Source organism: Chiloscyllium punctatum, chromosome 15 (genome assembly GCF_047496795.1).
Source record: "Chiloscyllium punctatum isolate Juve2018m chromosome 15, sChiPun1.3, whole genome shotgun sequence".
In the NCBI taxonomy this organism is placed as follows: domain Eukaryota; kingdom Metazoa; phylum Chordata; class Chondrichthyes; order Orectolobiformes; family Hemiscylliidae; genus Chiloscyllium; species Chiloscyllium punctatum.
In genome coordinates, this window is record NC_092753.1 from 20,338,811 (window position 1) to 20,364,724 (window position 25,914).

Sequence of the window (25,914 nt, forward strand, 5' to 3'; positions counted from 1 at the left end):
TCTCTACCCATTCATGCATCTGTCAAGATACATCTTAAATGACACTATCGTGCCCGCCTCTACTACCTCCCACTGGTAATACATTCCAGGCATCCACCACCCTTTGTGTATAGAACTTTCCATGCACAACCCCCTTAAAATATTTCCCTCTCATCTTGAACTCAAGACCCTTAGTAATTGAGTCGCCCGCTCTGGCGAAAAGCTTCTTGCTATCCACCCTGTATATACCTCTTATGACTTTGTAGACCTCAATCAGGTTCCCCTTCAAATTCTGTCTTTCTAATGAAAATAATCCTTATCTACTCAATGTCTCTTCATAGCAAGCGCCCTCCATACCAGGCAACATCCTGATGAACCTCCTTTGTACCCTCGCCAAAGCATCCACATCCTTTTGGTAATGTGGCGACCAGAACTGTACACACTATTCCAAATTTGGCCCAACCAAAGTCTTATACAACTGTAACATGACCTGCCAACTCTTGTACTCAATACACTGACTGATGATGGAAAGCATGCCGTATGCCTCCGTGACCACTCTACTGACTTGCATTGCCACCTTCAGGGAATGATGGACCTCAATACCCACATCTCTCTGTACATAATTTTCCCCAGGGCTTTTCCATTTACTGTATAGCTCGCTCTTGAAGTGGATCTTCCAAAATACATCACCACACATTTACCCGGATTGAACTCCATCTGCCATTTCTCTGCCCAACTCTCCAATCTATCTATATTCTGCTGCATTCTCTAACAGTTCCCTTCACTATCTGTTACTCCACCAATCTTAGTGTCATCTGCAAACTTGCTAATCAGACCACCTATACCTTCCTCCAGATCTGCTGTTTTGGTCACATCATTATCAGAACGATGCGGAGAAGGTTCACCAGGATGTTGCCTGGTCTTGAGGGTATTGCTTATGAGGAAGGGTTAAAAAGACTAGGATTGTTTTCACTGGAAAGACAGCAGTCGAGAGGAGACTTGATAGAAGTCTACAAAATTATGAGAGACATGGATAGGGTGGACAGTCAGAGGCTTTTTTTCAGGGTTGAAGTTTCAATTACGAGGGAGCACAGGTTCAAGGTGAGAGAGGGGAAGTTTAAGGGAGATGTGTGAGGGAGGTTTTTCACGCAGACTGTGGTAAGAGCCTGGAACGCACTGCCAGATTAGGTGGTGGAGGCAGGCATGTTGGTGACATCTCAGAGGTATCTGGATGGTTACATGAATAGGGAAGGAATAGAGGGATACAGACCGAATAAGGCAGAAACTTTGCTATGTAGTTTAGTTAGAGCATCATGATTTGCACAGGCTTGGGGCGGGGGAGCGAAGGGTCTGTTCCAGCACTGCTCTTTTGTTCTTTGTTCACATGAATATGCAAGGAATGGAGAATTATGGACCATAGGCAGGCAGAAGGGGTTAGTTTAATTTGGCGTTATGTTCAGTATAACAGCAGGGGCTGAAAGACCCATGTCAGTGCTGTAAAATTCCAAGGGATGATAATAGGGGACAATATAATAACAGGAATGGCACCTTGTTTTAGCAGTGAAGAGCGTGAGTCCAGGAGGTTGTGTTTCCTTCCCATGCTGCATTTCAGGATATTGGTGCAAGGCTGAAGACAAGCTTGCAATGGAATGGACTGGATACCATTTTACTGATCCATGTCGGTACTGACAACATATACCAGGCAAGAAACTAGGTCCTGCTGAGTCACTATCAGGACCTGAGTGTCTAATGAAGAAGCTGAACGTCAGAAGTCTAGATTAATATCTATGCCAAGTGTTAATTGGCATAAGGTTAGGGAGATACATTGAGACTCAGGGACTGGTGTGGGAGAAATAGGCTCTAGTTCTCTCATCAGAGATGCTGCCAGACCTGCTGAGGTTATATTTCAGTTTTCCAGAATCAGTACTGTTTTCTCTTCATGCCTTTTCTGTCTTTTATTACTCAATGTTTCATTGGCAATATCTAATGTTTGCCATTTCCCCCTTCAGCTGATCCTGTCACATTTCAGGATCTATGCACATGAACACCAAGCAACTCTAATCCTGTTCACATTTAAACGCTGTAGTTTGGTCGTTGCTTTCTCTCTTTAGTTTTTTATACTAAACTCCATCACTGCAATCTTCAGTCTGTTAAATTCCCCAAACCACTTTCTGCTGTTTACTGGTGATATTATCCTTTGGAGAAAGTGAGGACTGCAGATGCTGGAGATCAGAGCATCCAAGGAGCAGTTGAATCGATGTTTCGGGCATGAGCCGAATAAGGCTTCCTGAAGAAGGGCTCATGCCTGAAAAGTCAATTCTCCTGCTCATTGGATGCTGCCTGACCTGCTGCGCTTTTCCAGCAACACGTTTTCAGCTCTGATATTATCCATAGCCTATCTATGCACTAATGACTGGTATCCTCGCTATCTACACCAATTCCAAGTTTGGTGTCCAAGAAAATGGGCGGCACGGTTGCACAGTGGTTAGTACTGCTGCCTCACACCGCTAGAGATCCGGGTTCAATTCCCGCCTCAGGTGACTAACTGTGTGGAGTTTGCACGTTCTCCCCGTGTCTGCGTGGGTTTCCTCCGGGTGCTCTGGTTTCCTCCCACAGTCCAAAGATGTGCAGGTCAGGTGAATTGGCCATGCTAAATTGCCCGTAGTGTTAGGTAAGGGGTAGATGTAGGGGTATGGGTGGGTTGCGCTTCGGCGGGGTGGTGTGGACTTGTTGGGCCGAAGGGCCTGTTTCCACACTGTAAGTAATCTAAAAAAAATCTTGATTGCTTTTTCTCTATATATGAACATCTGTGTCATTTTTATATAGAAAAAACAAGAACAAAACAAATCCTTGCATCAAAAAATAACTTGGTTGCCATTCTGCTGTTTGCAAGTTGCAGCAAATTACGATCACTTAGCATTATTCTGTCCCAACACATAATTCCTTCATGGTGACCTTGAGCCATTTATTACAACAGCTTCAGTTTTTCTACAGCCTCTCTTATAATTTGTGAAGCACTTTGGATGGCCTTACCTTCATTCATCTTTTATTTCATCAGAAAGTTATATTTGTTTAATTTGAGATCCTCACTGACTCTCCTTGAACAGTCCTCTCCAGCAGGATTTGCGTTGATCCATTCCTGGTTGCTTGGATGTTGTGAAACGTGAAAGGGTCCAGAAAAGATTGACAAGGATGTTGCCGGGTTGGAGGATTTGAGCTATAGGGAGAGCTCGAATAGTCTAGAGCTGTTTTCCCTGGAGCGTCGGAGGCTGAGGGGTAACCTTATAGAGGTTTATAAAATCATGAGGGGCATGGATAGGATAAATAGGCAAAGTCTTTTCCCTGGAGTCGGGGAGTCCAGAACTAGACGGCATAGTTTTAGGGTGAGAGGGGAAAGACATAAAAGAGACCTAAGGGGCAGATTTTTCACACAGAAGGTGGTACGTGTATGGAATGAGCTGCCAGAGGAAGTGGTGGAGGCTGGTACAATTGCAACAATCAAAAGGCATTTGGATGGATATATGAATAGGAAAGGTTTGGAGGGATATGGGCCGGGTGCTGGCAGGTGGGACTAGATTAGGTTGGGACATCTGGTCGGCATGGACGGCTTGGACCTTAGGGTTTGTTTCTGTGCTGTACATCTCTATGACTCTACTCACGGTGGACACAGCGCTGGTGTCAAACTGACCTGCCTGGAGTCATTAGAAATTTATTCTCATTGTAATTCTGAGGAGGCTGTCACATATTTAAGTTTGGATGGTAGGGCTTGTGCTACAGTTTGTAGTGTTAATGAAGCAGGAATTAAAATGTGGTGCAAAGTTAGGCACAGAAACGCTGCTGACCTCATCAGCTTTATACTGTTTTCTTATTCTTCCTATTTCAATCAATATATTTTTCTGGTTATAGTTTAGAATTCTTGGAGCTCTGTGACTGGTGTGGGGCAGTGTGTCGAAAAGACTATTGCAGTAAACAATAGGAGTTTTTCCCACTGCACTGCGACCATGGGCTGGAATGCTGTAGACTGAACAGGAAATCTGAAATACAATGATGAGATCCCATTGGGGCTGGACCCCTTCTTCTCACTGAATGAAGACACTCACCAGAAGCAGGTTCTGTCACAAAGCACTGACTCTGTATCACTGAATAAAGGTTGTACGCAAAAACAGGAAATAAATAAACTTTCTATCTGTGTTTTTTTGTCCCTGTTTAAGATCCATGTCTGAGTTCAAGTAATTCCATTGCAGGTAGGAGTTGTCACGATGTTATGACATTCAGGAGGTTATTTTGCCCTGTATTTTTCAAGAGAGGATGTAAGGCAGAGGTAGTGAGCCGGCTACAGAAGACCAGGTGAGTAAACAGTTTGTGAGACCTTGAGGTTTTTTTTAAAAGTTGGAACAATGGAAGCAGTCTGGGTGTGGTCAGCTCCCACAGACCATGCCCTCTAGTTTTATTTTAGCTTTTAGGTTTAGCTTTCAGCATAAGATATTGGGCTCTCAAAAAATTTGGAAGCTTCATTGAATGTCTTCCAGCTGCTACTCTGAACTTTCTCTTGATTTTTTTTCCTCCTGGATTGGAGAACTGCATATGAGAGTCTGTGTCTGAAGTTTTCTTTTTGCCAAGTGGTGTGTTTATGGGATTTTTTTTCCTCTTTATTCTGTAGCAGGATGAGGGCGTCATTAGGTAGACAACACTTATTGCCCATCCCTAATTGCCCAGAGAGCAATTGAGAGTCAACCACTTTGTTAGATGATCTGGAGTCACATGTAGGCCAGACCAGGTAAGGATGGCAGCTTCCTTCCCTTAGGCATGTTAGTGAGCCAGATGGGCTTTTCCTGACAATTGGCAATGGACTTATAGTGGTTATTAGATCCTTAATTCATTGAATTCAAATACCATGGTGAGATTTGAACCTGGGTCCCCAGAACATGACCTGGGTCTCTGGAGTAACAGTCTAATGATAATACCACTCAGCCATTACCACCCCTAATTAGTAATATTTGCTGTGAGGACCTAAAATTTGAATTTAGGCTGTTGTCAGAAGCAGCAAGTATATGTAGATTTCTATTAACCACAAAATGGCTTCTTAGTTTGAAATAACACAACAAAATAGCTGAAAGTAATGATTTGACTCTGTGAACTTGTACTGCTGCTTTGCTGAGTTAAGCTAAATAGAAGATAAGAGAATACAATGGACTTTTCATAATATGAATGATAAGACAGTGATTTGGTATTTGAACTAACCTTGAACTCGCAAATATGGGGTGATTATATGCGTATAACTATCTGTTTCCCAGAAAATATCATCAGATTAGCCTGTTGTCAATCATGTCACCATAATACAGTTGATTGGACTCTTCTTGTAATTAAGAACCCTTTCTCAGGAAGTATCACTGGACTAACCTACTGTAAATCATGTGATTGGTCTTTTCTTGTAACTAAGGCTGTACTATCTCTTAAAAATAAGCATATAAATAATGTGCAATTTTCTAATGTAATTGCTCCATTTCTCCACAGAAGCTTTTAACTTGTGTTTTGCTGGACAAATCTACGCCAGACTGCCTTAATTTATTAAACTGGTAATCATGCTTTAAACAGATCGTACTCCTAGTGATTCTTTTGACCGATCTTGAACTAAGGGACGCCTCAGCAGGGGTCCAGATCTTCAGCTGTATCTATTATTAAGTTTAAAATAAAATTAAATTTCTCTAAATTCCTCTTTCTTTCATTGTATGTTAACTACAGTATTTAAATAAATCGTGTTTTGCTTAACGTCGAATAGTTTGACCAGTCGTGCTGCTTCAGGAACAGACATTTTATATTTGCCTTTAAATGAGAAAAAGTTTGAGTCGATGCAACCTTCTTCAAATATTTTGAGAGGGTCTGGTCTGGTCCATATCAAAGGGCACCAGTGAAACATAGGCAATGGTGGAGGAGTTCAGTGCAGGGCATCTCTGAAAATTAGAATCACAAAGATGTCATTCAAACTTGTAAGAGGTCAAGGTGAATTCATGGTTAGATGGAGATTGCAAATATTAGTCATTTCAAGATTTCTTTTTGAGAGTTTGGAACTGTGAATCAAAGAAAATCTCCAAATCTTCATCCAGTGTAACCCTACACTATTGTAAAGGTCTGCTCATTCAGCATCTCGTTTAGTTTAGTACACTTTGTGCAGGTTAAGAAGAACCTAATGGTTCAAACAAAGTAACTCCTTGCTTTTGAAGATTGTTGCAGTGTGTCAAACAAACAAGAAATGAAAGACTCGCCACTTACGGATGTTCAATCTGTCAACAATCTTTCACAAGTGTGAATTCTCCATATCCCTCTGATCTGTTCCTAGAAAATACTGGTCTGTGTTCGAACATAGAACACAGAACATTACAGCACAGAACAAGCCCTTCAGCCCATGATGTTATGCCAAGTATTTTTCTTAACCTAAGATCAACCTAACCTGCACACCCCTCAATTTACTGCCATCCATGTGCTTAAATGTCCGTAATGTCTCTGACTCTACTACCACCACTGGCAGTGCATTCCACACACGCACCATTCTCTGCATAAAGGACCTACCTCTGACACCTCCCCTAAACCTTCCTCCAATCACCTTAAAATTATGACCTCTCATGATGGCCACTTCTGCCCTGGGGAAAAGTCTCCGGTATCTACTCTATCTATGTCTCTCACTACCTTGTACACCTCTATCAAGTCACCTTTCTTCCTTCTTCTCTCCAGCGTGAAAAGCTTGAACTCACTCAACCTCTCTTCATAAAACAAGCTCTCCAATCTGGGCAGCACCCTGGTAAATCTCCTCTGAAGCATTTGCATTCTTCCTCCATCCTGGTAACATCTTGATTAAACAATTCAAGAGAAATAACTAATTTATGTGAAATATTCTTATCTATGTGAACAATTGCAGCTGTACATTCTATCTCATCTAAACAACCTTGATTATACAGACCTGCTGTTGATCTACTTTATTAAGCAAGTATTTTCCCATAAGCTCCAACAACTCTAGCTATGAGCAGCCATCAGCCATTTTGTCCATGGGCATCCCTCACAACGATTGATCTTCTCTGGGCTTAGTTAAATGAAATAGTGACCTATGCTAATGTTAGGAGACTGTCTGTAAGGGATTTTAACAGACAGACAAGAGGAAGCTTTCTCCTTGTCTAACATACATAACCACTCCAACCCATTGTGGGATGACTGGAGAATTTGAATTGGATGCAGATGCTTGAATAAATATTAATGACTCAGCAGGGCAAGAATTTCAAAATTTAGAGTCCACAGTCACAATGTAGTCATGATTCAACAAAGAGAAATAATGACATTTCCAGATCCAAAACCTCAGAGGTGTCCCGAAGTATACAGGAAGCCATGAAACAGTAAAACAAACCCTAAAACTATAGAAAAACTGGTGGAGAAACTACATGGATTAAGTGAAAGTCAAAAACTAGAAAAAGCCAAGGGAGGATGAGGAAAATATTTGCAGTTGAAATCAACAAAAAAAACCCAGAATTTTATCAGCGGATTAAGAGCATCATTTAAACAATGGAAATGATAAAGGCTATCAAAAGAGTACAAGGTAACTTCTGTAAGCCAAGTACACACTCACACACACTGATACACACAGTCAAAAACTTTAGAATCCAACACAATATTTATTCTTCTTTCACATTGATCACTTTGGATCATGCAGTCAGTCGTGTTTGTTATTTATTCTCAATTAATGAATATAAACATGTTGTATTGAAGCTCTGTGTGTTGGGTTTGTCACAAGGGGCCATCACATGGATTACCATCACATAAGAAATTTATCACTTGACCAAAGAACTCACCAAGGGTAGATAGGCACAAAGTAGTTTCATAAAAACTGTGTTGGCGTATGGTGTCCCGCTGTTTCTCTGACTATTAAGGGAAGGGTCTGGGAAAGAACACTCAAGAATGTTGCTCGTATTTCTTCAACCATAACTTTGAAGAGTGAGTGAGGTTGAACACATTGGAAGATGGCTTTGAATACGACAGTGATTAATTAAAAACCAATTAGGTGGATAAAACAGGTATTTTCCAATACGACAGTCACAGCAGAATGAGGTTAAGGAAATTGGACTATTTAAAAGGCATCTAGATGGGAGCATTAATAGAAAAGGTTTGGAGGGGTATGGGCCAAGTGTTGGCAAATGGGACTGGATAAGTTTAGGATATCTGGTCAGCAAGGATGAGTTGGACTGAAGGGTCTGTCTCCATGCTGTATGACTCGATAAAAAAGTCTGATGTATGCCTTGCTGCTGAATCCAGGTAGAGCATTTTGGTCGGGTGATCCAAACTCAAGCCTGACCATCGGCTAATGGATTCACCACCTAAGTCAGACGCTGGCACATGGGACTTCAAAGCAACCAGTGTCATTGTGAATACATACTATTGCTTCCAAGCGTAATAAAGTAGTCCACATTGATTGGAACCTTATTCAAGTTTTTCGCAAGCAACTGATAGCTGGAACAGATCTATTAGATATAGAAAATTACTTCAAAGAGTGGTTTACTCGGGAAATGAGCCGAGATGGATACTTATCAAACGGACTATGAGGTTTCAAAAGTGCAAAGCTCAAAGTGAAAGCAAATACTATGAGAGCATTAGATATTAAATACTCCAGAAGAAGCCTCATCAATGTCCTGTACAACTTTAATATGACTTTGCAACTCCTATACTCAAAGATCTGAGCAGTGAAGGCAAGTGTGCTCTTCCCAGACTTTCTACAGCTTTTATGAGATTTTATCCCGGTATATAACACTCTCCCCATCACAGAGTTTCCCTTCTACTTTGCTCTCCACCTTTCACCTGAGACACAAAGAGGAATGCAGGCAATTCCTTCTCACATAGTTTCCGTACATTATCACTCAAAGAGACACAGAGACACAAGAAGCATCATCAATCCAACAGTCTGAGATAGAGACAGTGTTCAGTCCCATTCTAAGCACTCCCTCAGTACTGTGTTAGGAAGGGTCAATCTCAATCTTGTTCCTCTCAAGGAGCTGCAGCTTCAGTCAATGACAATCTCCCTCAGAGGTGCAAGTGCTGCCCACTGAAGCAGAGAGTGGTGCCAATTCAGAGATTCCTTGGCAGGGAACAGCTATCAACACTGTGGCCATGCACCTGCTCAGTGACAGAGTTTGAGTTTGGAGGAATTTTGTGCAGCGAGATGATGAGAGACAGGGGAATGCATTCGGTGACCAAAACCAACCAGAGAGAATTGACACCTTTCTCAGTTATGAACTAAGCAGGCTGCTCGCAGCCAATAAGCAGCGAGATATTGGGCTCTGTGTTTAGGGAATGAGAACAGTTTCACACAGTGTGTCTGCATTTGTGGTTCTGATGGTGTAACATGCAAAGATTCAATAAAAAGGGTAACTCAGGAGAGAATAGGACCCCTCAAAGATACCAAGTTCAAGTCCAGCGACACAAGATCAAATCCAGCCTCAGATGGCCAGATGGGCCAATAGGCAAAGAAGTGGCAGATGGAATTTAATTCAGATAAATGTGAGGTGCTGCATTTTGGGAAAGCAAATCTTAGCAGGATGTATACACTTAATGGTAAGGTCCTAGGGAGTGTTGCTGAACAAAGAGACCTTGGAGTGCAGGTTCATAGCTCCTTGAAAGTGGAGTCACAGGTAGATAGGATAGTGAAGAAAGCGTTTGATATGCTTTAATTTATTGGTCAGCGTATTGAATACAGGAGTTGGGAGGTCATGTTGTGCCTGTACAGGACATTGGTTATGCCACTATTGGGATATTGCATGCAATTCTGGTCTCCTTCCTATTGGAAAGATGTGAAACTTGTAAGGGTTCAGAAAAGATTTATAAGGATGTTGCCAGGGTTGGAAGGTTAGAGCTATAGGGAGAGGCTGAACAGACTGGGGATGTTTTCCCTGGAGTGTTGGAGGCTGAGAGGTGACCTTATAGAGGTTTAAAAATTATGAGGGGCATGGATAGGGTAAATAGGCAAAGTCCCTGGGGTCGGGGAGTCCAGAACTAGAGGGCATAGGTTTAGAGTGAGAGGGGAAAGATATAAAAGAGGTTTGGAGGGATATGGGCTGGGTGCTGGCAGGTGGGACTAGATTGGGTTGGGACATCTGGTCGACATGGACGGTTGGACCGAGGGGTCTGTTTCCATGCTGTACATCTCTATGACTTTATGTCTCTGACTGTGTGGAGTTTGCACATTCTCCCCATGACTGCATGGATTTCCTCCAGATGCTCCGCTTTCTTCCCACAATCCAAAGATGTGTAGGTTAGGTGAATTGGCCATGCTAAATTGCCCATTGTTTCAGGTTAAACAGAGAATAATATGGTAGAGGAATGAATCTAGGTGGGTTACTGTTTGAAGGGTAGGTGTGGACTTGTTGGGCTGAAGGGTCTGTTTCCACACCGTTAGAATTCTATGAAATCCAGTGACGTTTTTAATCCTCACACTCAAACAGAGCAAAAGAGAAAGAAATAAAGTCCATTTCTCCCCAAACCAGTCATTTCAAACTCTGATGAAAGGTCATTTGCTGGAAAGGTTCATTTTGTTTTTCTTTGAACAGATGCCGTTTGACCTGCTGAATATTTGGAGCACTGTTTATTTTACATCATATAGATTTACTCCATGTTCAAAAGGCACGCAAGTTATATAATTAAGACAGATTCTCAAAGATTCAGTTTACTTTAACAGATCTACCATGGAGAAAACTATTTGTACATTATAATATTAAAGGTACAATTACAAACATAAATATGCAAATCAACATTAAATATATGTACATAATCCATCAGATGTACACAGAATAACAGAGATCCTGACTGCAGAGTGAATCTCACTCGCATGCAATATCAAAGACTGGGAGATAAACTCCACAATTCACACATATCGACTGTAATGTTCAGAAACAGAAAGAACCTGACTATCACCTCCAAAATCTGAAAGCAAAGCTTCCTCAATATTGTCCCCATCAAATATTTGAGGGCAGGTACATCATGGGGTTAGATACAGAATAAAGATTCCACTACACTGCCCACATCAAACACTCCCAAGGCAGGCACAGCATAGGGTTAGATATTGTCAAGCACTTTCTACACTGTTCCCATCAAACATTCCCCAGGGCAGGAACAACATGAAGTTAAATACAAAGTGAATCTCCCTCCATACTACCTTCAACTCGCTTTCCCAAGGTATGGCCACTGTCGGTCAGACACAGTGTAAATCTCCTCTGCTCAATCCATATCAAGCACTCATCAGTCCGGGTCAAGCAGATGTTGTTATACTGAGTAAATCTCCCTCTTTACACTGTCCCCAGGGCAGGTACATCATGAGATTAGACAGAGTAAGGATATATAGTGCTGTGACCAATACTGTCTTTCACTCTCTGTTTCTTAGTCAGCTCTCAGTTTGTATCTCTCTTTTTCTCACTTCATATGCTTGTGACTTCTCTTTGTCTCCCCCCGCCCCTTTCCTGAAGGTTTGGGTGTCGTAAACAGATTCACGATGACAAATGGACCTGAACATCTTCTTACTTAAAAAAGAAAACCACCAACACACTGGCCCCAGTGACCTGAAGGATACTTGTGCAGTATGTCTCAGGAGGGATAGGGTTCAAATCCAATCTCTACACTCCCCCAGTGACTGCAGGCCAGAGCCCGGACTCTGAATTTTGTTTCAATATCCAGGAAGCTGTTCAGCTGTGGGAGCCTGCACATGTCTCTCTCTTCAACCCAGTTTCAAACGTGGATTAAAGACCATGAGATGTCAAAGCAGAAGTAGCCATTCAGCCCATGCCATGAGATTCTGGCTGGTTTGATGATCCCTAGCTCTGCTTTCCTGCCTTTCCTCAGAACCCCTGATTCCCTTCCTGGTTAAAAATCTGTCATTATCAGGCTTCAATGTACGATTCATAATCCCCAGGCGGTCTGATCATCGATTAGGCTGTGACCTGTAACCTTCTAGCATGACCTTCTTGTCTAACACAAATACAGCTGCTGCTTCAACTAATTCCTTCCTCTTCTCTCTCTCATGGATATACAGTTAAACTACCTGAACGACACTATTTCCTTAATGGAAAACTCAGAAAGTTGCCTATCTAAGTTGCTTACTGTCTCCACACTCCATGGTGCAGGACATTTCCTCATGTTATCCCCATTTATCCTTCTTCAGGAGGGAAGACCTAAAGGTCCTTGACCTCTGGCAGTATCTGGCCAGCTGCTACATGGCCATACAGGAGCATCAGCTCCATAAACACTTATGACAGAGAAAGTGAGGACTGCAGATGCTGGAGAGTCAAAAAGTGTGATACTGGAAAAGCACAGCCGGTCAGGCAGCATCCGAGGAGCAGGAGAATTGACATTTTGAGCATAAGCCTTTCATCAGGAATGTGATGAAGAGCTTATTCTTGATGAAAAGCTTATGCCTAAAATGTCGACTCTCCTGCTCCTCGGATGATGCCTGATTGACTGTGCTTTTCCAGCGCCACACCTTTTGATCACAAACATTTATGCTCAGTGAGATCTTGTGATGATTAGTTTGTACAGTCCTGCAGAAAATATAAAGAGACAATCTTTGCATTTATTGAACTGAGTATCAGTTATGAGCTAGGATAGTGAGAGAAATAAATGGCCAATATTGAAACCAAAAGTGTTCTTCCTGTGAAAATTCCTCCATTTTCCAAAGTGCTTGGTTAAGCGCACTCATCTGATGTATTTATTTACATATGATAATGCCAACATTTACAAGGGTGTTGCCAGGGTTGGAGGATTTGAGCTATAGGGAGAGGCTGAACAGACTGGAGCTGTTTTCCCTGGAGCATCAGAGGCTGAGGGATGACCTTATGGAGGTTTACAAAATTATGAGGGGCATGGAGAGGGTAAATAGACAAAGCCTTTTCCCTGGGGTCGGGGAGTCCAGAACTAGAGGGCATAGGTTTAGGGTGAGAGGGGAAAGATATAAAATAGACTTAAGGGGCAACCTTTTTATGCAGAGGGTGGTACGTGTATGGAATGAGCTGCCAGAAGAAGTGGTGGAGGCTGGTACAATTGCAACATTTAAGAGGCATTTGGATGGGTGTATGAATAGGAAGGGTTTGGAGGGTGCTGGCAGGTGGGACTAGATTGGGTTGGGATATCTGGTCGGCATGGACGGGTTAGACTGAAGGGTCTGTTTCCATGCTGTACATCTCTATGATTTTATGACTCAATGTTACAAAGTTTTAAGATTAATACAACAATCCACAATCAAATATGTTATGAATAATGCTCAGAGAATGAAACAAATATTCGGCTGAATATTGGCCATTAATTAAATCAGTAATGTTTGTGTAACTAATGCTCACTGATAGAAGACAATTCTTTTCCTTCAAGTATATCAATGCTGTTGTCTTGGACATTTATACATTACCTTGTATTGCAACGGATAATGGCATTATCAAAACAGACAAAATGAGGCAAGGAAGGGTTGGTAGGGTGAACGAACCTTGGATGACAAGAAATGTGGAATATCTAGTCAATAGGAAGAAGGAAGCTTACTTAAGTTTGAGGAGGCAAGGATCAGACACAGTTCCAGAGGGTTACAAGGCAGCCAGGAAGGAACTGAAGAATGGACACAGGGGAACAAGAAAGGAGCATGAAAAAGGTTTAGCAGGTGGAATTAAGGAAAGCCCCAAGGCTTTCTACACTTATGTGAGGAAAAGAGGATGGCTAGAGTGAGGGTAGGACCAATCAGGGCCAGTAGAGGGAACTTCTGTCTGGAGTTGGAGGAGGTAGGGAAGGTCCTTAGTGAATACTTTGCTTCGGTGTTCACTAGTGAGAGGGGCTTTGATGTTTGTGAGGACAGTGTGAAACAGGCTGACATGCTCAAACATGTTGATGTTAAGGAGGTGAATGCGCTGGAAATTTTGAAAAACACGAGGAGAGATAAGTCCCTGTGCCAGCTTGGGAAATACCCTAGGTTACTACAGGAAGCGAGGGAAGAGATTGCTGCACCTTTGGCGATGATCTTTGCATCCTCACTGTCCACTGGAGTAGTACCAAATGTTTGGACAGTGGCAGAAGTTATTCCTTTGTTCAAGAAAGGGAACAGGGATAGTCCTAGGAATTATAGACCAGTCAGTCTTACGTCGGTGGTGGGCAAATTATTGGAGAGGATTCTGAGAGACATGATTTATGATTATTTGGAAAAGATAGTCAGCATGGCTTTGTTAGGGGGGGCAGGTCATGCCTCACAAGCCTTACTGAATTCTTTGAGGATGTGACAAAACACATTGATGAGGGTGGAGCAGTAGGTATGGTGTATATCGATTTTAGCAAGGCATTTGATAAGTTCCCCATGGTAGGCTCATTCTGAAAGTAAGGAGACATGGGATACCTCTGCTCTTTGCGATTTTAATAAATGACTTGGATGAGGAAGTGGAAGGGTGGGTTAGTAAGTTTGCTGATGACACGAAGGCTGGTGGAATTGTGGACAGTGTGGAGGGCTGTTGCAGATTGCAACGGGACATTGACAGGATGCAGAGCTGGGCTGGGAAGTGGCAGGTGGAGTTCAACTAGAAAAGTGTGAAGTCATTCACTTTGGAAGGTCAAATTTGAATGTAGATTACAGGGTTAAAGGCAGGATTCTTGGCAGTGTGGAGGAACAGAGGGATCTTGGAGTCCTATGTCCATATATCCCTCAAAGCTGCTGCCCAAGATGAGAGAGTTGTTAAGAAGGCATATGGCGTGTTAGCTTTCATTAGCAGGGTGATTGAGTTTAAGACTGGTGAGGTAATGTTGCAGCTCTATAATTCCCTGGTTAGACCACACTTGGAATATTATGTTCAGTTCTGGTCGCTGCATTATTGGAAGAATGTGGAAGCTTCAGAGAGGGTGCAGAGATTTACCAGGATGCTGCCTGGACTGGAGGGCATGTCTTAAGAAGAAAGGTTAAGGGATCGAGGGCTTTTCTCATTGGAGTGAAGAAGGATGCGAGGCGACTTAGTAGAGGTGTACAAGATGAGAGGCATAGATAGAATGGATAGTCAGAGACTTTGTCCAAGGGTGGAAATGGCTATCATGAGGGGGCATAATTTTAAGGTGATTAGAGGAAGGTTTCGGGGAGATGTCTGAGGTAGGTTCTTTGCATAGAGAGTGGTGGTTATGCAGAATGCACTGCCAGCAGTGGTAGCAGGGTCAGGTATTTTAGGGAAATTTAAGCAACTCTTCGATTGGCACATGGATGAGAGAAAGTAGGTTAGTCTGATCTTAGAGTAGGATAAAAAAAAAACAAAGAACAAAGAAAATTTACAGTCCAGGAACAGGCCCTTTGGCACTCCAAGCTTGAGCCAATCCAAATCTACTATCTAAACCTGTCGCCCAATTCCTAAGCATCTGTATCCCTCTACTCCCCACCTACTCACGCATCTGTCCAGACATATCTTAAATTAATCTACCGTGTCTGCTTAAACTACCTCTGCTGGCAATGTGTTCCAGACATGCAATACCCTCTGTGTGAAGTACTTGCTACATGTATCCCCCTTAAACTTTCCACCTCTCACCTTGAAAACATGCCCTCTCATTATTGAATCCTTCACCCTGGGAAAAAGCTTATCTCTATCTACCCTGTCTATACCCTTCATGATTTTGTAGACCTCAATCAGGTCCCCCCTCAATCTCCTTTTATCTGATGAAAACAATCCCAACCAACTCAACCTCTCTTCATAGCTAGCGCCCTCCATACCAGGCAACATCCTCGTAAACCTTCTCTGCACCCTCTCCAAAGCGTCCACATCCTTTTGGTAATGTGGTGACCAGAACTGTACACAATATTCTAAATGCGGCTGAGCCAATGCCTTGTACAATGTTAACATGACTTGCCAGCTCTTATACTCAATACCCTGTCCAATAAGGCAAGCATACTATATGCCTTCTTGACCATTCTATCCACCTGTGCAGCAACCTTCAGTGCACAATAGACCTGCATTCCCGGATCTCTCTGCTCATCAACTTTTCCCAAGGCTCTTTTGTTCACTGTATAATTTGCTCTAGAGCTAGACTTCCCAAAATGCATCACCTCACATTTGTCTGAGGTGCCACTTTTCTGCCCAACTCTCCAGTCTATCTATATTCTCCTGTATTCTTTGACAGTCCCTTATGCTTTCTGCTACTCCACCAATCTTCATGTCATCTGCAAACTTGCTGATAATACCAATCGTGCCCTCTTCTAGATCACGTATGTATAATCACAAACAACACTGACCCCTGTGGAACACCACTGGTCACTTTTCTCCATTTCAAGAAACTCCCTTCAACTACTACTCTCTGTCTCCTGTTGCTCAACCAGTTCTTTATCCACCTTTTTGAACACCCTGCACACCATGTGACTTCACTTTCTCCATTAGTCTACCATGGGGAACCTTATCAAACACCTTACTAAAGTCCATGTACATGACATCAACAGCCCTTCCTTCATCTATCAACTTCCTCACTTACTCTAAGAACTCTATTAAATTGGAAAGGCACGATCTCCCCCGTACAAAACCATGTTGCCTATCACTGATAAGCCCATTCTTTTCTAAATATAAATAGATCCTATCCCTCAGTACCCTCTCCAGCAACTTCCCAACCACCAACGTCAGGCTCACTGGTCTGTAGTTACCCAGAATATCCGTACTACCCTTCTTGTACAGGGGGACAACATGAGCAACCTTCAAGTTCTCTGGCACCTCACCTGTGCTTAAGTATGCTACAAAGATATCTGTCAGGGCCCCAGTTATTTCCTTTCTCGCCTCCCTCAGCAACCTGGGATAGATCCCAGCCGGTCCTAGGGATTTGTCCACCTTATTAACCTCTAGCCTACCCAACACATCTTCCCTCCTTATGTCAATGTGATCCAAACTAATCAAACTTCTATCTCTATTCTCAACATTGATCATGTTCCTCTCCTCAGTGAACATTTGATTCCACGTTTAAGACTGGTCTTACTCTCCTGATATTCCTCCAGGGCCCGTTCTGTTCTGAGCTGCCTAGATCTTATGTACACTTCCCTTTTCCTCTTGGCTAGTCGTACAATTTCTTCCGCCAGCCACGGTTCATGAATCTTGCCTTTCCTGTCCTCTGCCTTCGAGGGGACATGCCTATCCTGCACTATCTTTGAAAGATCCCCACATATCAAATATAAACTTCCCTTCAAATAGCTGTGTCCAATCCACATTTCCCAGCTCCTGCCGAATTTTGATATTCTTGGCCTTGGCCCAGTTTCGTACTCTTCCCTTAGGACCACTCTCATCTTTGTCTATGAATATTGCAAAACTTGCAGAATTGTGGCCAACACAACATTGAGGGTCGAAGGGCCTGCACTGTGCTGTCCTATTCAATGTTCTATGACACAAACAGTCTGCATACGGTCAGAAAAAAAATTCTGCTGCTGTCATTAAATCTTCAACCATGAGCAATATTTCTCAAATAATAAACTCATCACATTTCCACTCTGAAGCCACCTCTGGATTCCTGCAGTAAGTGCAGCTGTTCCCTTCCACTGGCAGTAAATGAATTCTCTCCAATCCTAGTTGCACAGAAAATGAACAGAATGCATAAAATGTAAATACTAGGGAGTTAACATTTCAATGACAAACAGAAACAAAAAACACACACGCAATGCCAGCATTTCATTCATATTTGTTGTGATTAGCTAGGGTTGCACTTCACATATCACTGAAATCACAACTCAAGAACAAACGTAAGGCTGAGGAAATGTCCACAATAAACAGTTATTGGACAACAGTCAGTATGACAAAAGGGGTTATGGTCAGTCATGGCCTTAAACTGATCACATAGAAAGAGATGAGGAACCTGGGGAGAAAGTCCAGCTTGAGGAAGCAAGTTTAGTCTTGACAATAACACTTAAATATGCCTAAACAAAGAAGGGGATTGAAGATGAAATTATGCACTTGCAACATTCCAAAAATGTCAAGGCAGGAAAGGGCTGCAATGTCTGTAATAAATATTGATGATGTCGTGAGACATATGTAATAGATACAGAAACAGGAAGAGGATGTTTATTTCTGTAAGTTATACCATGAGGCAAAAGTGAGGACTCCAGATGCCGGAGATCAGAGTCAAAATTAGAGTGGTGCTGGAAAAGCACAGCATCTGAGGAGCAGTATTCTCCTGCTCTTCGGGTGCTGCCTGACCTGCTGTGCTTTTCCAACACCACTCTAATCTTGACTCCGTTATACCATGAACTGAGCTCATGAGACAGTATAGTATTGTTGGTTAACGAAACATGGATTATGAAAACATATAAGAATCTAGGATTTGGCAAATTGGGAATTGGGAATTTGCTCAAAAGAAGATGGAGGGAAAATTGCATGGAACTGGACCTGCTGAGCTTTTCCAGCACCACACTCTCGACATATGCTGGCTCTTGGTTTAAATCACCACCAGTTGTCTCTCTCTAATGGGAGAGCAGCCCTATCATCTGGAAATGACAATGCTGACAACTTGATGTTCATCACTTCTCTCTCGTCATTTTTACTCGTTAACTTTGCAAGATAATTCTTCCATTTTGTCAGGCAGCATTTCTGTATTTTTTAATACAAAATTGTGCTAACTGCTCAATCATTTTATGATACTTAAATCATTTTGTCAACATGGATGTTAATGATGATTTGGTCTAAAGTCTCCCAATCCTTACAAAGTTCTCAAGGAGATGAAACTTTCTGGAAAATCAAACAACTTATGCACCATCTTTGCATCTATAACGTTTTAGGCCACTGGGGATTTGTCTGGTCCAGGGATTGGTTTATGCTGAGACCCATTAAAGTTTCCAGTCTGTATCTTCACTAAGCTCATATCTTCATGGTTTCCTGAATGCAAATGTGTGTTCTACTCCTTTTTGTTGACTCCACTTGGATGATCTTTTCAGTAGGTATCTGAGCCTTTAAGAAAACTATATGTGTTGAAGATGACGTGTTGGGCCTTCAGACATTCAGCATTCTTTGTGGTTCAGGATATGTCTGAGCATCGACTTATGATCTACATTAAATTTATCTCCAGAACTGATTCATTGGTGGTCATCAAACAGAAAATGAGCAGTGTGGAAAGAACAGATATTGTAAAGACATAGGAAATACTTAATTTGACAAATCTCATGGCCATGAATATAAGAGAGTTGCCAGTAAGTACAGTTGGATATTCAGCAGAAACGTATCTTCCCAAATAATGCACAGAATGGGGACACGGTGGCTCAGTGGATAGCACTGCGGTCGGGCAGAGCCAGGGATCATCCACCTTCTCCCCATGTCTGCAAGGTTTCTGCTGGGTGCTCCGGTTTCCTCCCACAGTCCAATGAGGTGCAGGTTAGGTGGATTGGCCATGCTAAATCACCCATGGTGTCCAGGGATGTGGAGATTAGATGTGTTAGCCATTGGAAAGGGGGATTGGTCTGGGTGGGATGCTCTTCAGAGGGTTGGTGTAGAGTTGTTGGGCTGAATGACCTATTTTGACATGGTGGGTATTCTATAAACAATTAGAAAGAATGGAGAATCTTCTCCCAGCAGAAAATAATTGTGATGGAAACCTGAGCGGTCATTGTGAGGAGTTTATAAGGGAGGACTCCCCTGATAGTGTTGGATGAAGATGGAGGTTCATATGGAACTTAAATGTTGGATATAACTGGTTGGATCAAATAACCTGCTCCTTTTGTAAGTCATGGAAATACATTGAAAAGAAAAAGCAGCACTCACCAGATACACTGCAGACTCTTACAGTTCAGTGTGAGGTGGCTGACAGCAGGAATGGATTGGTCAGTTAAAGAGTTTGACCACAGCGACAAAACTGTCAGTGACTGGCTTGTACTGAGAGCAGAACTGAGCGCCTCAATAGACGAATCTGTGAGTGCATTATTATCTAATCTGAAGAGAGACATCAAGAAACAGAAAGTAATGGCAATAATCTGTACATGGATCAATGTTTATTCTCAGTTCTCTAGCTAATAATAATGCCAGGGAACAGCTTGACAAGTAGTAATTGAAAATAGGAATAAAATTAGACTAAGACTGTTAATTACCTCAACTCCTGTATTTTACAGTCTGGCTTTCTCAAACTCTCAGACAGCAATATTACTCCTGAGTCTCCAAGTTTATTATTGTTCAGGTTCAGCACTGTGAGGGACCTGTTTGTGTTCAGAGCAGAGGTGAGATCTTCGACACAACAATCTGTGAGCTCGTTGTCATTCAGACTAGGCTCAGCAAGAAAGGAAAAAGAAAACAGACAGCAATGAATAAAAAGATGGTTATTCATGCAAACAATACTCCTCTTCAAAATACAGAAATCAGAGCCTGTCAGCCCATTTTGTTTACAGTTTACTCACTCTGATACTCACGACAGTTTCTGTATTTCACAGTCCAAGTTCTTCAGTGCCACAGATAAGTGTTTCACTCCAGAGGATCCCAGTTTATTATAACCCAGGTACAGGTCCTTCAGTGATCGGTTTGTGCTGAGAACAGAGCTGAGATTCTCAATAGAAGAAGCCGTGAGGTCATTGTCAGCTAACCTGAGAACATAGTGACAGTGACAGTTAGTGTGGTTAATCAGGATTTATGTAGCAGACAAGCAATGATGAGCATCATTATAATTACAAGTACAAGTTGAACTATCGCTGATAATAATAATGATTTACAATGGTGGAGATCAGTTATTATTCTGTTGATTATGCACAGTCTTATACTCACCCGAGTGCCTCAATTTGACACTTTGGGTGCTTCAGGACCAAGCACAGTAAATGCATTCCTGATTCACCAAGGTCATTTCCCTCCAACCTTCAAATAAACACAAAGGGGATAGAAATGTGCTGAAACATATCTCAGGCATACTGGGTGTTTTCAATTCTCTCTAACAATTGTTATAAAAACTATAAAATAATAAAAGATTGATAAACCAGTTTTGCTGTCTTTGCCAAAGAAACTGGGCTACTTCTAGTTTGAGGAGTACACGATATAGTTTGAACCACTGACAGTCTGCAAGTTAGGAGCACCACCAGGTGGGAGTCTGATGCGAGTGGACTTGCTCCCCCTCTCAGCCAATAAAATCACAGCTTCATGCATGTGTATTTTGTACATCATGTCAATCTGAAAAATACTTTCAAATGCTGCATAATTTGAAACAAAGTAAGTGGATGCCACACAATCTGTTTGATATTTACATAATAAGGATAATGTATGATTTGTATTTAATCCGAAAGCACTGAAACACTGTGCACAGAGTGGAGGCGATTTCACTTTGAATTAAACTCGCTGATTTCAGTCTGGTTAATCAATTATTTTGATTAATTTTTAAAAAAATTCTGCATTGGCCACATGACAGGGTCCTTCTCATTTATATTCTCTTTGTATTGACTAGGGCGTTTCTCGGATAGCTGACAGTGCAGCCAGACCACATTACTGCGTGTGCTGATTTGGGAATACTTTACAAATGCAGCTAGGCAAAATGGAACTTTTTTTCATGAACGAAGAAAGATTTCCCACAGGCAGGAAAAATCAAGTCTCACTCAATGTTGCATGTAGCTCATCAAACTGAATATTAGCCATGAAGCTACACTTTTTAGCTTCATTAACCATTTATGTCTGGTCAATATGGCATTTTTTTTTCTAATTTTAGGTCCTCGTCCACAATATATCTCATATAGTTTTCTTTTTTCTCCCTTTTGACAATTTCTATTATCTAAATCTTTTTGCACAATCAATTGTACTTTGTTCATTGTACACTTGCTCTGGCAAAACCTCTGATCTTATTTGCTAACTTGGTATGATGCCTTTAATGAAATAAAAACAGATTTAACAACTTGACTCCTGGAAGTAATGAGTTACCTCAACACTTGGCATTTGTGCAGTGAAGGTTCCAGCCTTTGAAGTCCTTCAGACTGAATAAAACAGTTCCGCAGATCAAGATGTTTTATTGTATGACAAAGTCCAATGGCATGAGACAATACAGCGCAGTCAATTGGGCTCAGTGGCAAGGCTTTCTGTGAGTCTGAATCCCCAAATTGAAGTCTTTCCACAGACCCCAATGTAGTCTGTGCCAGGACTTTATTCTGGGACTCAAACAAATAGTGCAAAGTATTCAGAAGGTTCCTTTTCCCACTTTTGCTTCCAGTGTTACCGACCTGGCTTTCAACCTTCTCCTGCACCCAGTCAATCACTCGGCAGGTAGTTTGATGAAGAAATGGGCCCACCAGCTCCTCCAAGGGCCAAGCTACCTGTGGGGAGGACAAGCCAGCAATAAAACGGAGAAATATCTCAAATCTGCCATCCTCCTTGCTGTGAACGTCATTGAGCAGTTTCTGGATGTCCTCAAGATCGGGAGTCAGGAACTGTGTGAGTGCAGCGACAAACTCTTGTATGGTGAGATGGAGGAAGGTGTAGACTACACTCTGGGCAGAATCATTCCTCTCAAAAAATTCCAACATGAATCCAGAGAGGAACTGCGAAGGCTGAAGATTATATTTGATCAGATCCTCATTTCTGAAGACAATCTGTTTCTCAAAGACACCTCTCAATGCCATCTCACCAATCTTCAGCAACACATCGCGGGGGTTTTCAATCTCTCGGCCGTGGTTTTTCAGTATGTTGTAAATATAGTAGGAGTATAGTTGGGTGATGGTCTTGGGGACTTGCTGCTGTTTCTTGCTTCCTTGTGTATAGAAGGGACCCAGTGAGAGACAGAGAATCTAGCAGTACGAAGGGTTGTAGCACATGGTGTAGAGGATCTCGTTCTCTTCCACGTATTTGAAAACAGCTGCTGCCACCGTCTGATCTTCAAAGCATTTTTGGAAATACTCTTTCCGTTCTTCCCCAACAAATCCAAGTATCTCAGCCCACACACTGATGTCAGCTTTTTCCAATAATTGCAGTTCACTTGGACGGGTGGTCAATAACACTGAACACCCTGGAAGCAGCATCTTCTGTATTAAACTGCTGACAATGTCAGACACTTTGCAGGGAACCTCTGGGTCCATGCATATTGACTGGGGTGCGGCATCTGACTGGCTGTCAGGAAATTCAATGCTATCCTTGAATTCATCTAAACCGTCGAATATAAACAGCAAACTGGCCGGATGTTTCCACAGATCTTCCAGAAATTTCTCCAAATAAGGATAGAACAGCAGAATCATTTCTTTTAAAGTTGCTTTCCAGTTAATAGCATTCAACTCGCGGAATTTAAAACTAAAGACAAATTGAAAATGCAGGCAAATGTTCCCGCTGGCCCAGTCGTAAACTATCTTTTGTAACAGTGTTGTCTTCCCAATTCCTGGGACTCCACTGACGACGACGGAACAACCTGAATGAATTTGTACAATCTGTCCCTTTCCAGTGTGGCGCTGATAGACTTCTTGTGCAAAGCCACTTCGGAACAACTGATCAATGCGGATTTTTTCCAGTTCCCTCCGAAGGTGCATCTCTCTCCATTCTTCATGATCCCTGCCACGTGCAATAAGTTCATGCTCCACCAGTTTCCGATGACGAACAGGAGAAATTATTGTCAGTTCAGTGTACCGTGCGTTCAACTGAGAAATCCTAACCTTCTCCTTGATTAGAATAGTGTTCAAATCAAGTGTTTCATTTCTCTGTCTCAGCATCTCCTTGTGTTGTTCCTGAGCATCTGCAACAAGGACGGGCATTTATGGTACCATTTGGACAAATGATAAATGACATCATAATTTTGCCAACATTTCAAATATGATTCACTGCAGAAAGTGAATATGATGTTGCTAATTTTGTTTTGTTGACCTGCCATCTTATTGGGTGAACATCCAAATTTAAATCAGGATTGTGGGTAATCGAAGGAGAGGAGGACAGAAAAAAACTGTGTCAGTAAGAGAGGCTCCTTTTTTTGAGGCATTTTCAATGTTGGAGCTGATTTCTTCGAATTCTACGAGCGGTAATTACTGCTTTACAAGCTATTGCACTGCTTTGGGGAAAAAAAAGAGATCAAAACAACGGCACTTTAAAAAGGAGGAAGAGAGACGAAGGCAGAGACCACATGGGGAGTGAATAAAACGAGAAAGAATCCTACTCTGTTGTCTGACCCAGCAGTGAATCTGCACAGCTACTGCCTCTGCTGTTTGAACTCATTGGACATTGGAGCATGCCTAAGAAATAAACTAATAAACAGTGAAATTCGTGGCTAAATCTGTGTGGGGAGGTAACAGCAAGGGAGCTGCTAGGTGCAAATGTGTCATAAAGTCAAAAGGAAAAACTTTTTTGAATTTAGGGTGCAGCAACAGCTGTTAGTGGGCAGAGCAGCTGGGAAATGAGCTGTCCCAAAATAGATATAGGTAAGGATTAGCTGTTAAATGGATACCTGAGTTTTGGTTGCTGTTTTGACAACAATTCAAATTTAACCAATTAATTGAAATTGTGCTCAGGATACCAAAACCCAATTGTGTTTGAGTTTACAGTATTGACAACATCAGACCAATGAGAGGGGACAATGTTAGGGTTTAAAAAATGAGGGTATTTTGAAAACTGGTCAGAACAACTGCCACCTGAAGAAATAAACACCTTGTTTTCAAAGAAATCTCTGAAGGCACTATTTATCAAAGGTACCTTTTCCTGTAAAGCTCACACCTTCAATACCTTATCTGGGCCAACATGACACCAATTGTTAAAGTTCACTTGAGAATATAACTTTTAAAAAAGTTTTGGGATTTACATATGAAACAACTGAAACCAACATGGTCATTCCAACAGATGAGAGATTTAACAAACAAGATCTTTTGCAATATATAATTTCAGGTACATCACACTGTAAATGTTTTGCTATAAATTCTGTGCCTTAATATCTTATACTCCACAATCATCTGATAAAAGAGTGGTGCTCCAAATACCTCTGCTTCCAATTAAACCTGTTGGACTATAACCTAGGGTTGTGTGATTTTTAACTTTTCCTGTAAAAGCAGTAAAAAGTAAGAGGATGACCCAGGGAGGAGACAACAGAATTAGAAGGATGGAAAGAAGCGATAGATTAAGAATATCGGAAGCAGGACAGCATAGAGTGACTGCACGGACTTTAGAAATTAGATTAGATTCCCTACAGTATGGAAACAGGCCCTTTGGCCCAACATGTCCACACCAACCCTTAGAAGAGTAATCCACACAGATCCATTCCCCTACCCTATACTTACCCTGGACTAACGCACCTATCACTCTGGGCAATTTAGCATAGCCATCTCACCTGACCTGCATATCTTTGGATTGTGATAGGAAACTGAAGCACCCAGAGGAAACCCACGCAGACATGGGGAGAATGTGCAAACTCCACACAGTCACCTTTGGCGGGAATCAAACCCGGGTTCCTGGTGCTGTGAGGCAACAGTGCTAACCACTGAGCCACTGTTCTGTCACTTAACTAATGTTGAGTTAATGTTAGATATTTATGTTATTGGAGCAGCATTTTAATAGTGTTGATGGTCAGACAGTAATTAGTTAAAAAGGGGCGTGGATTTGTTAATAGTTTTTGGTTAGTGCTCATTGTTGGAATTAGGAAAATAAGTTGCTATTTTTTTCTTTAAACAGTGGAAATCAGGGGTTCTCTTTTACTCACTCTTTGAGCATACCACATTTAGAGAAGATATGGGGTTAGAACTAGAATTCCTACAGTGTGGAAACAGACCCTTCAGCCCAATAGGTCCACACTGACCCTCCAAAGAATAACCCACACAGTCCCATTCCACGACCCTAAGGATCTGCATTCCTCTGCTCCCTTCCCATTCATCAATTTGTCTGGATCCTTCTTACTCCAGGCACCCACCACCTTCTGTGTGAAGAATCTTCCATGTATCTCTCCCCAAAACATTTCCCCTCTCAATTTGAACTCGTGACCCCTAGTAATTGAGTCCTCCATTCTGGGAAAAATGTTTCTTGCTATCCACCCTGTCTACAC

At 42.0% G+C, this 25,914-nt stretch overlaps 1 pseudogene; it reads right to left on the reverse strand.

Annotated features, from left to right (window-relative positions):
* Positions 1 to 17,374: 17,374 nt before the first annotated feature.
* LOC140486108 (NACHT, LRR and PYD domains-containing protein 3-like) overlaps positions 17,375 to 25,914 on the reverse strand; it is a 32,896-nt pseudogene continuing 24,356 nt past the window's right edge.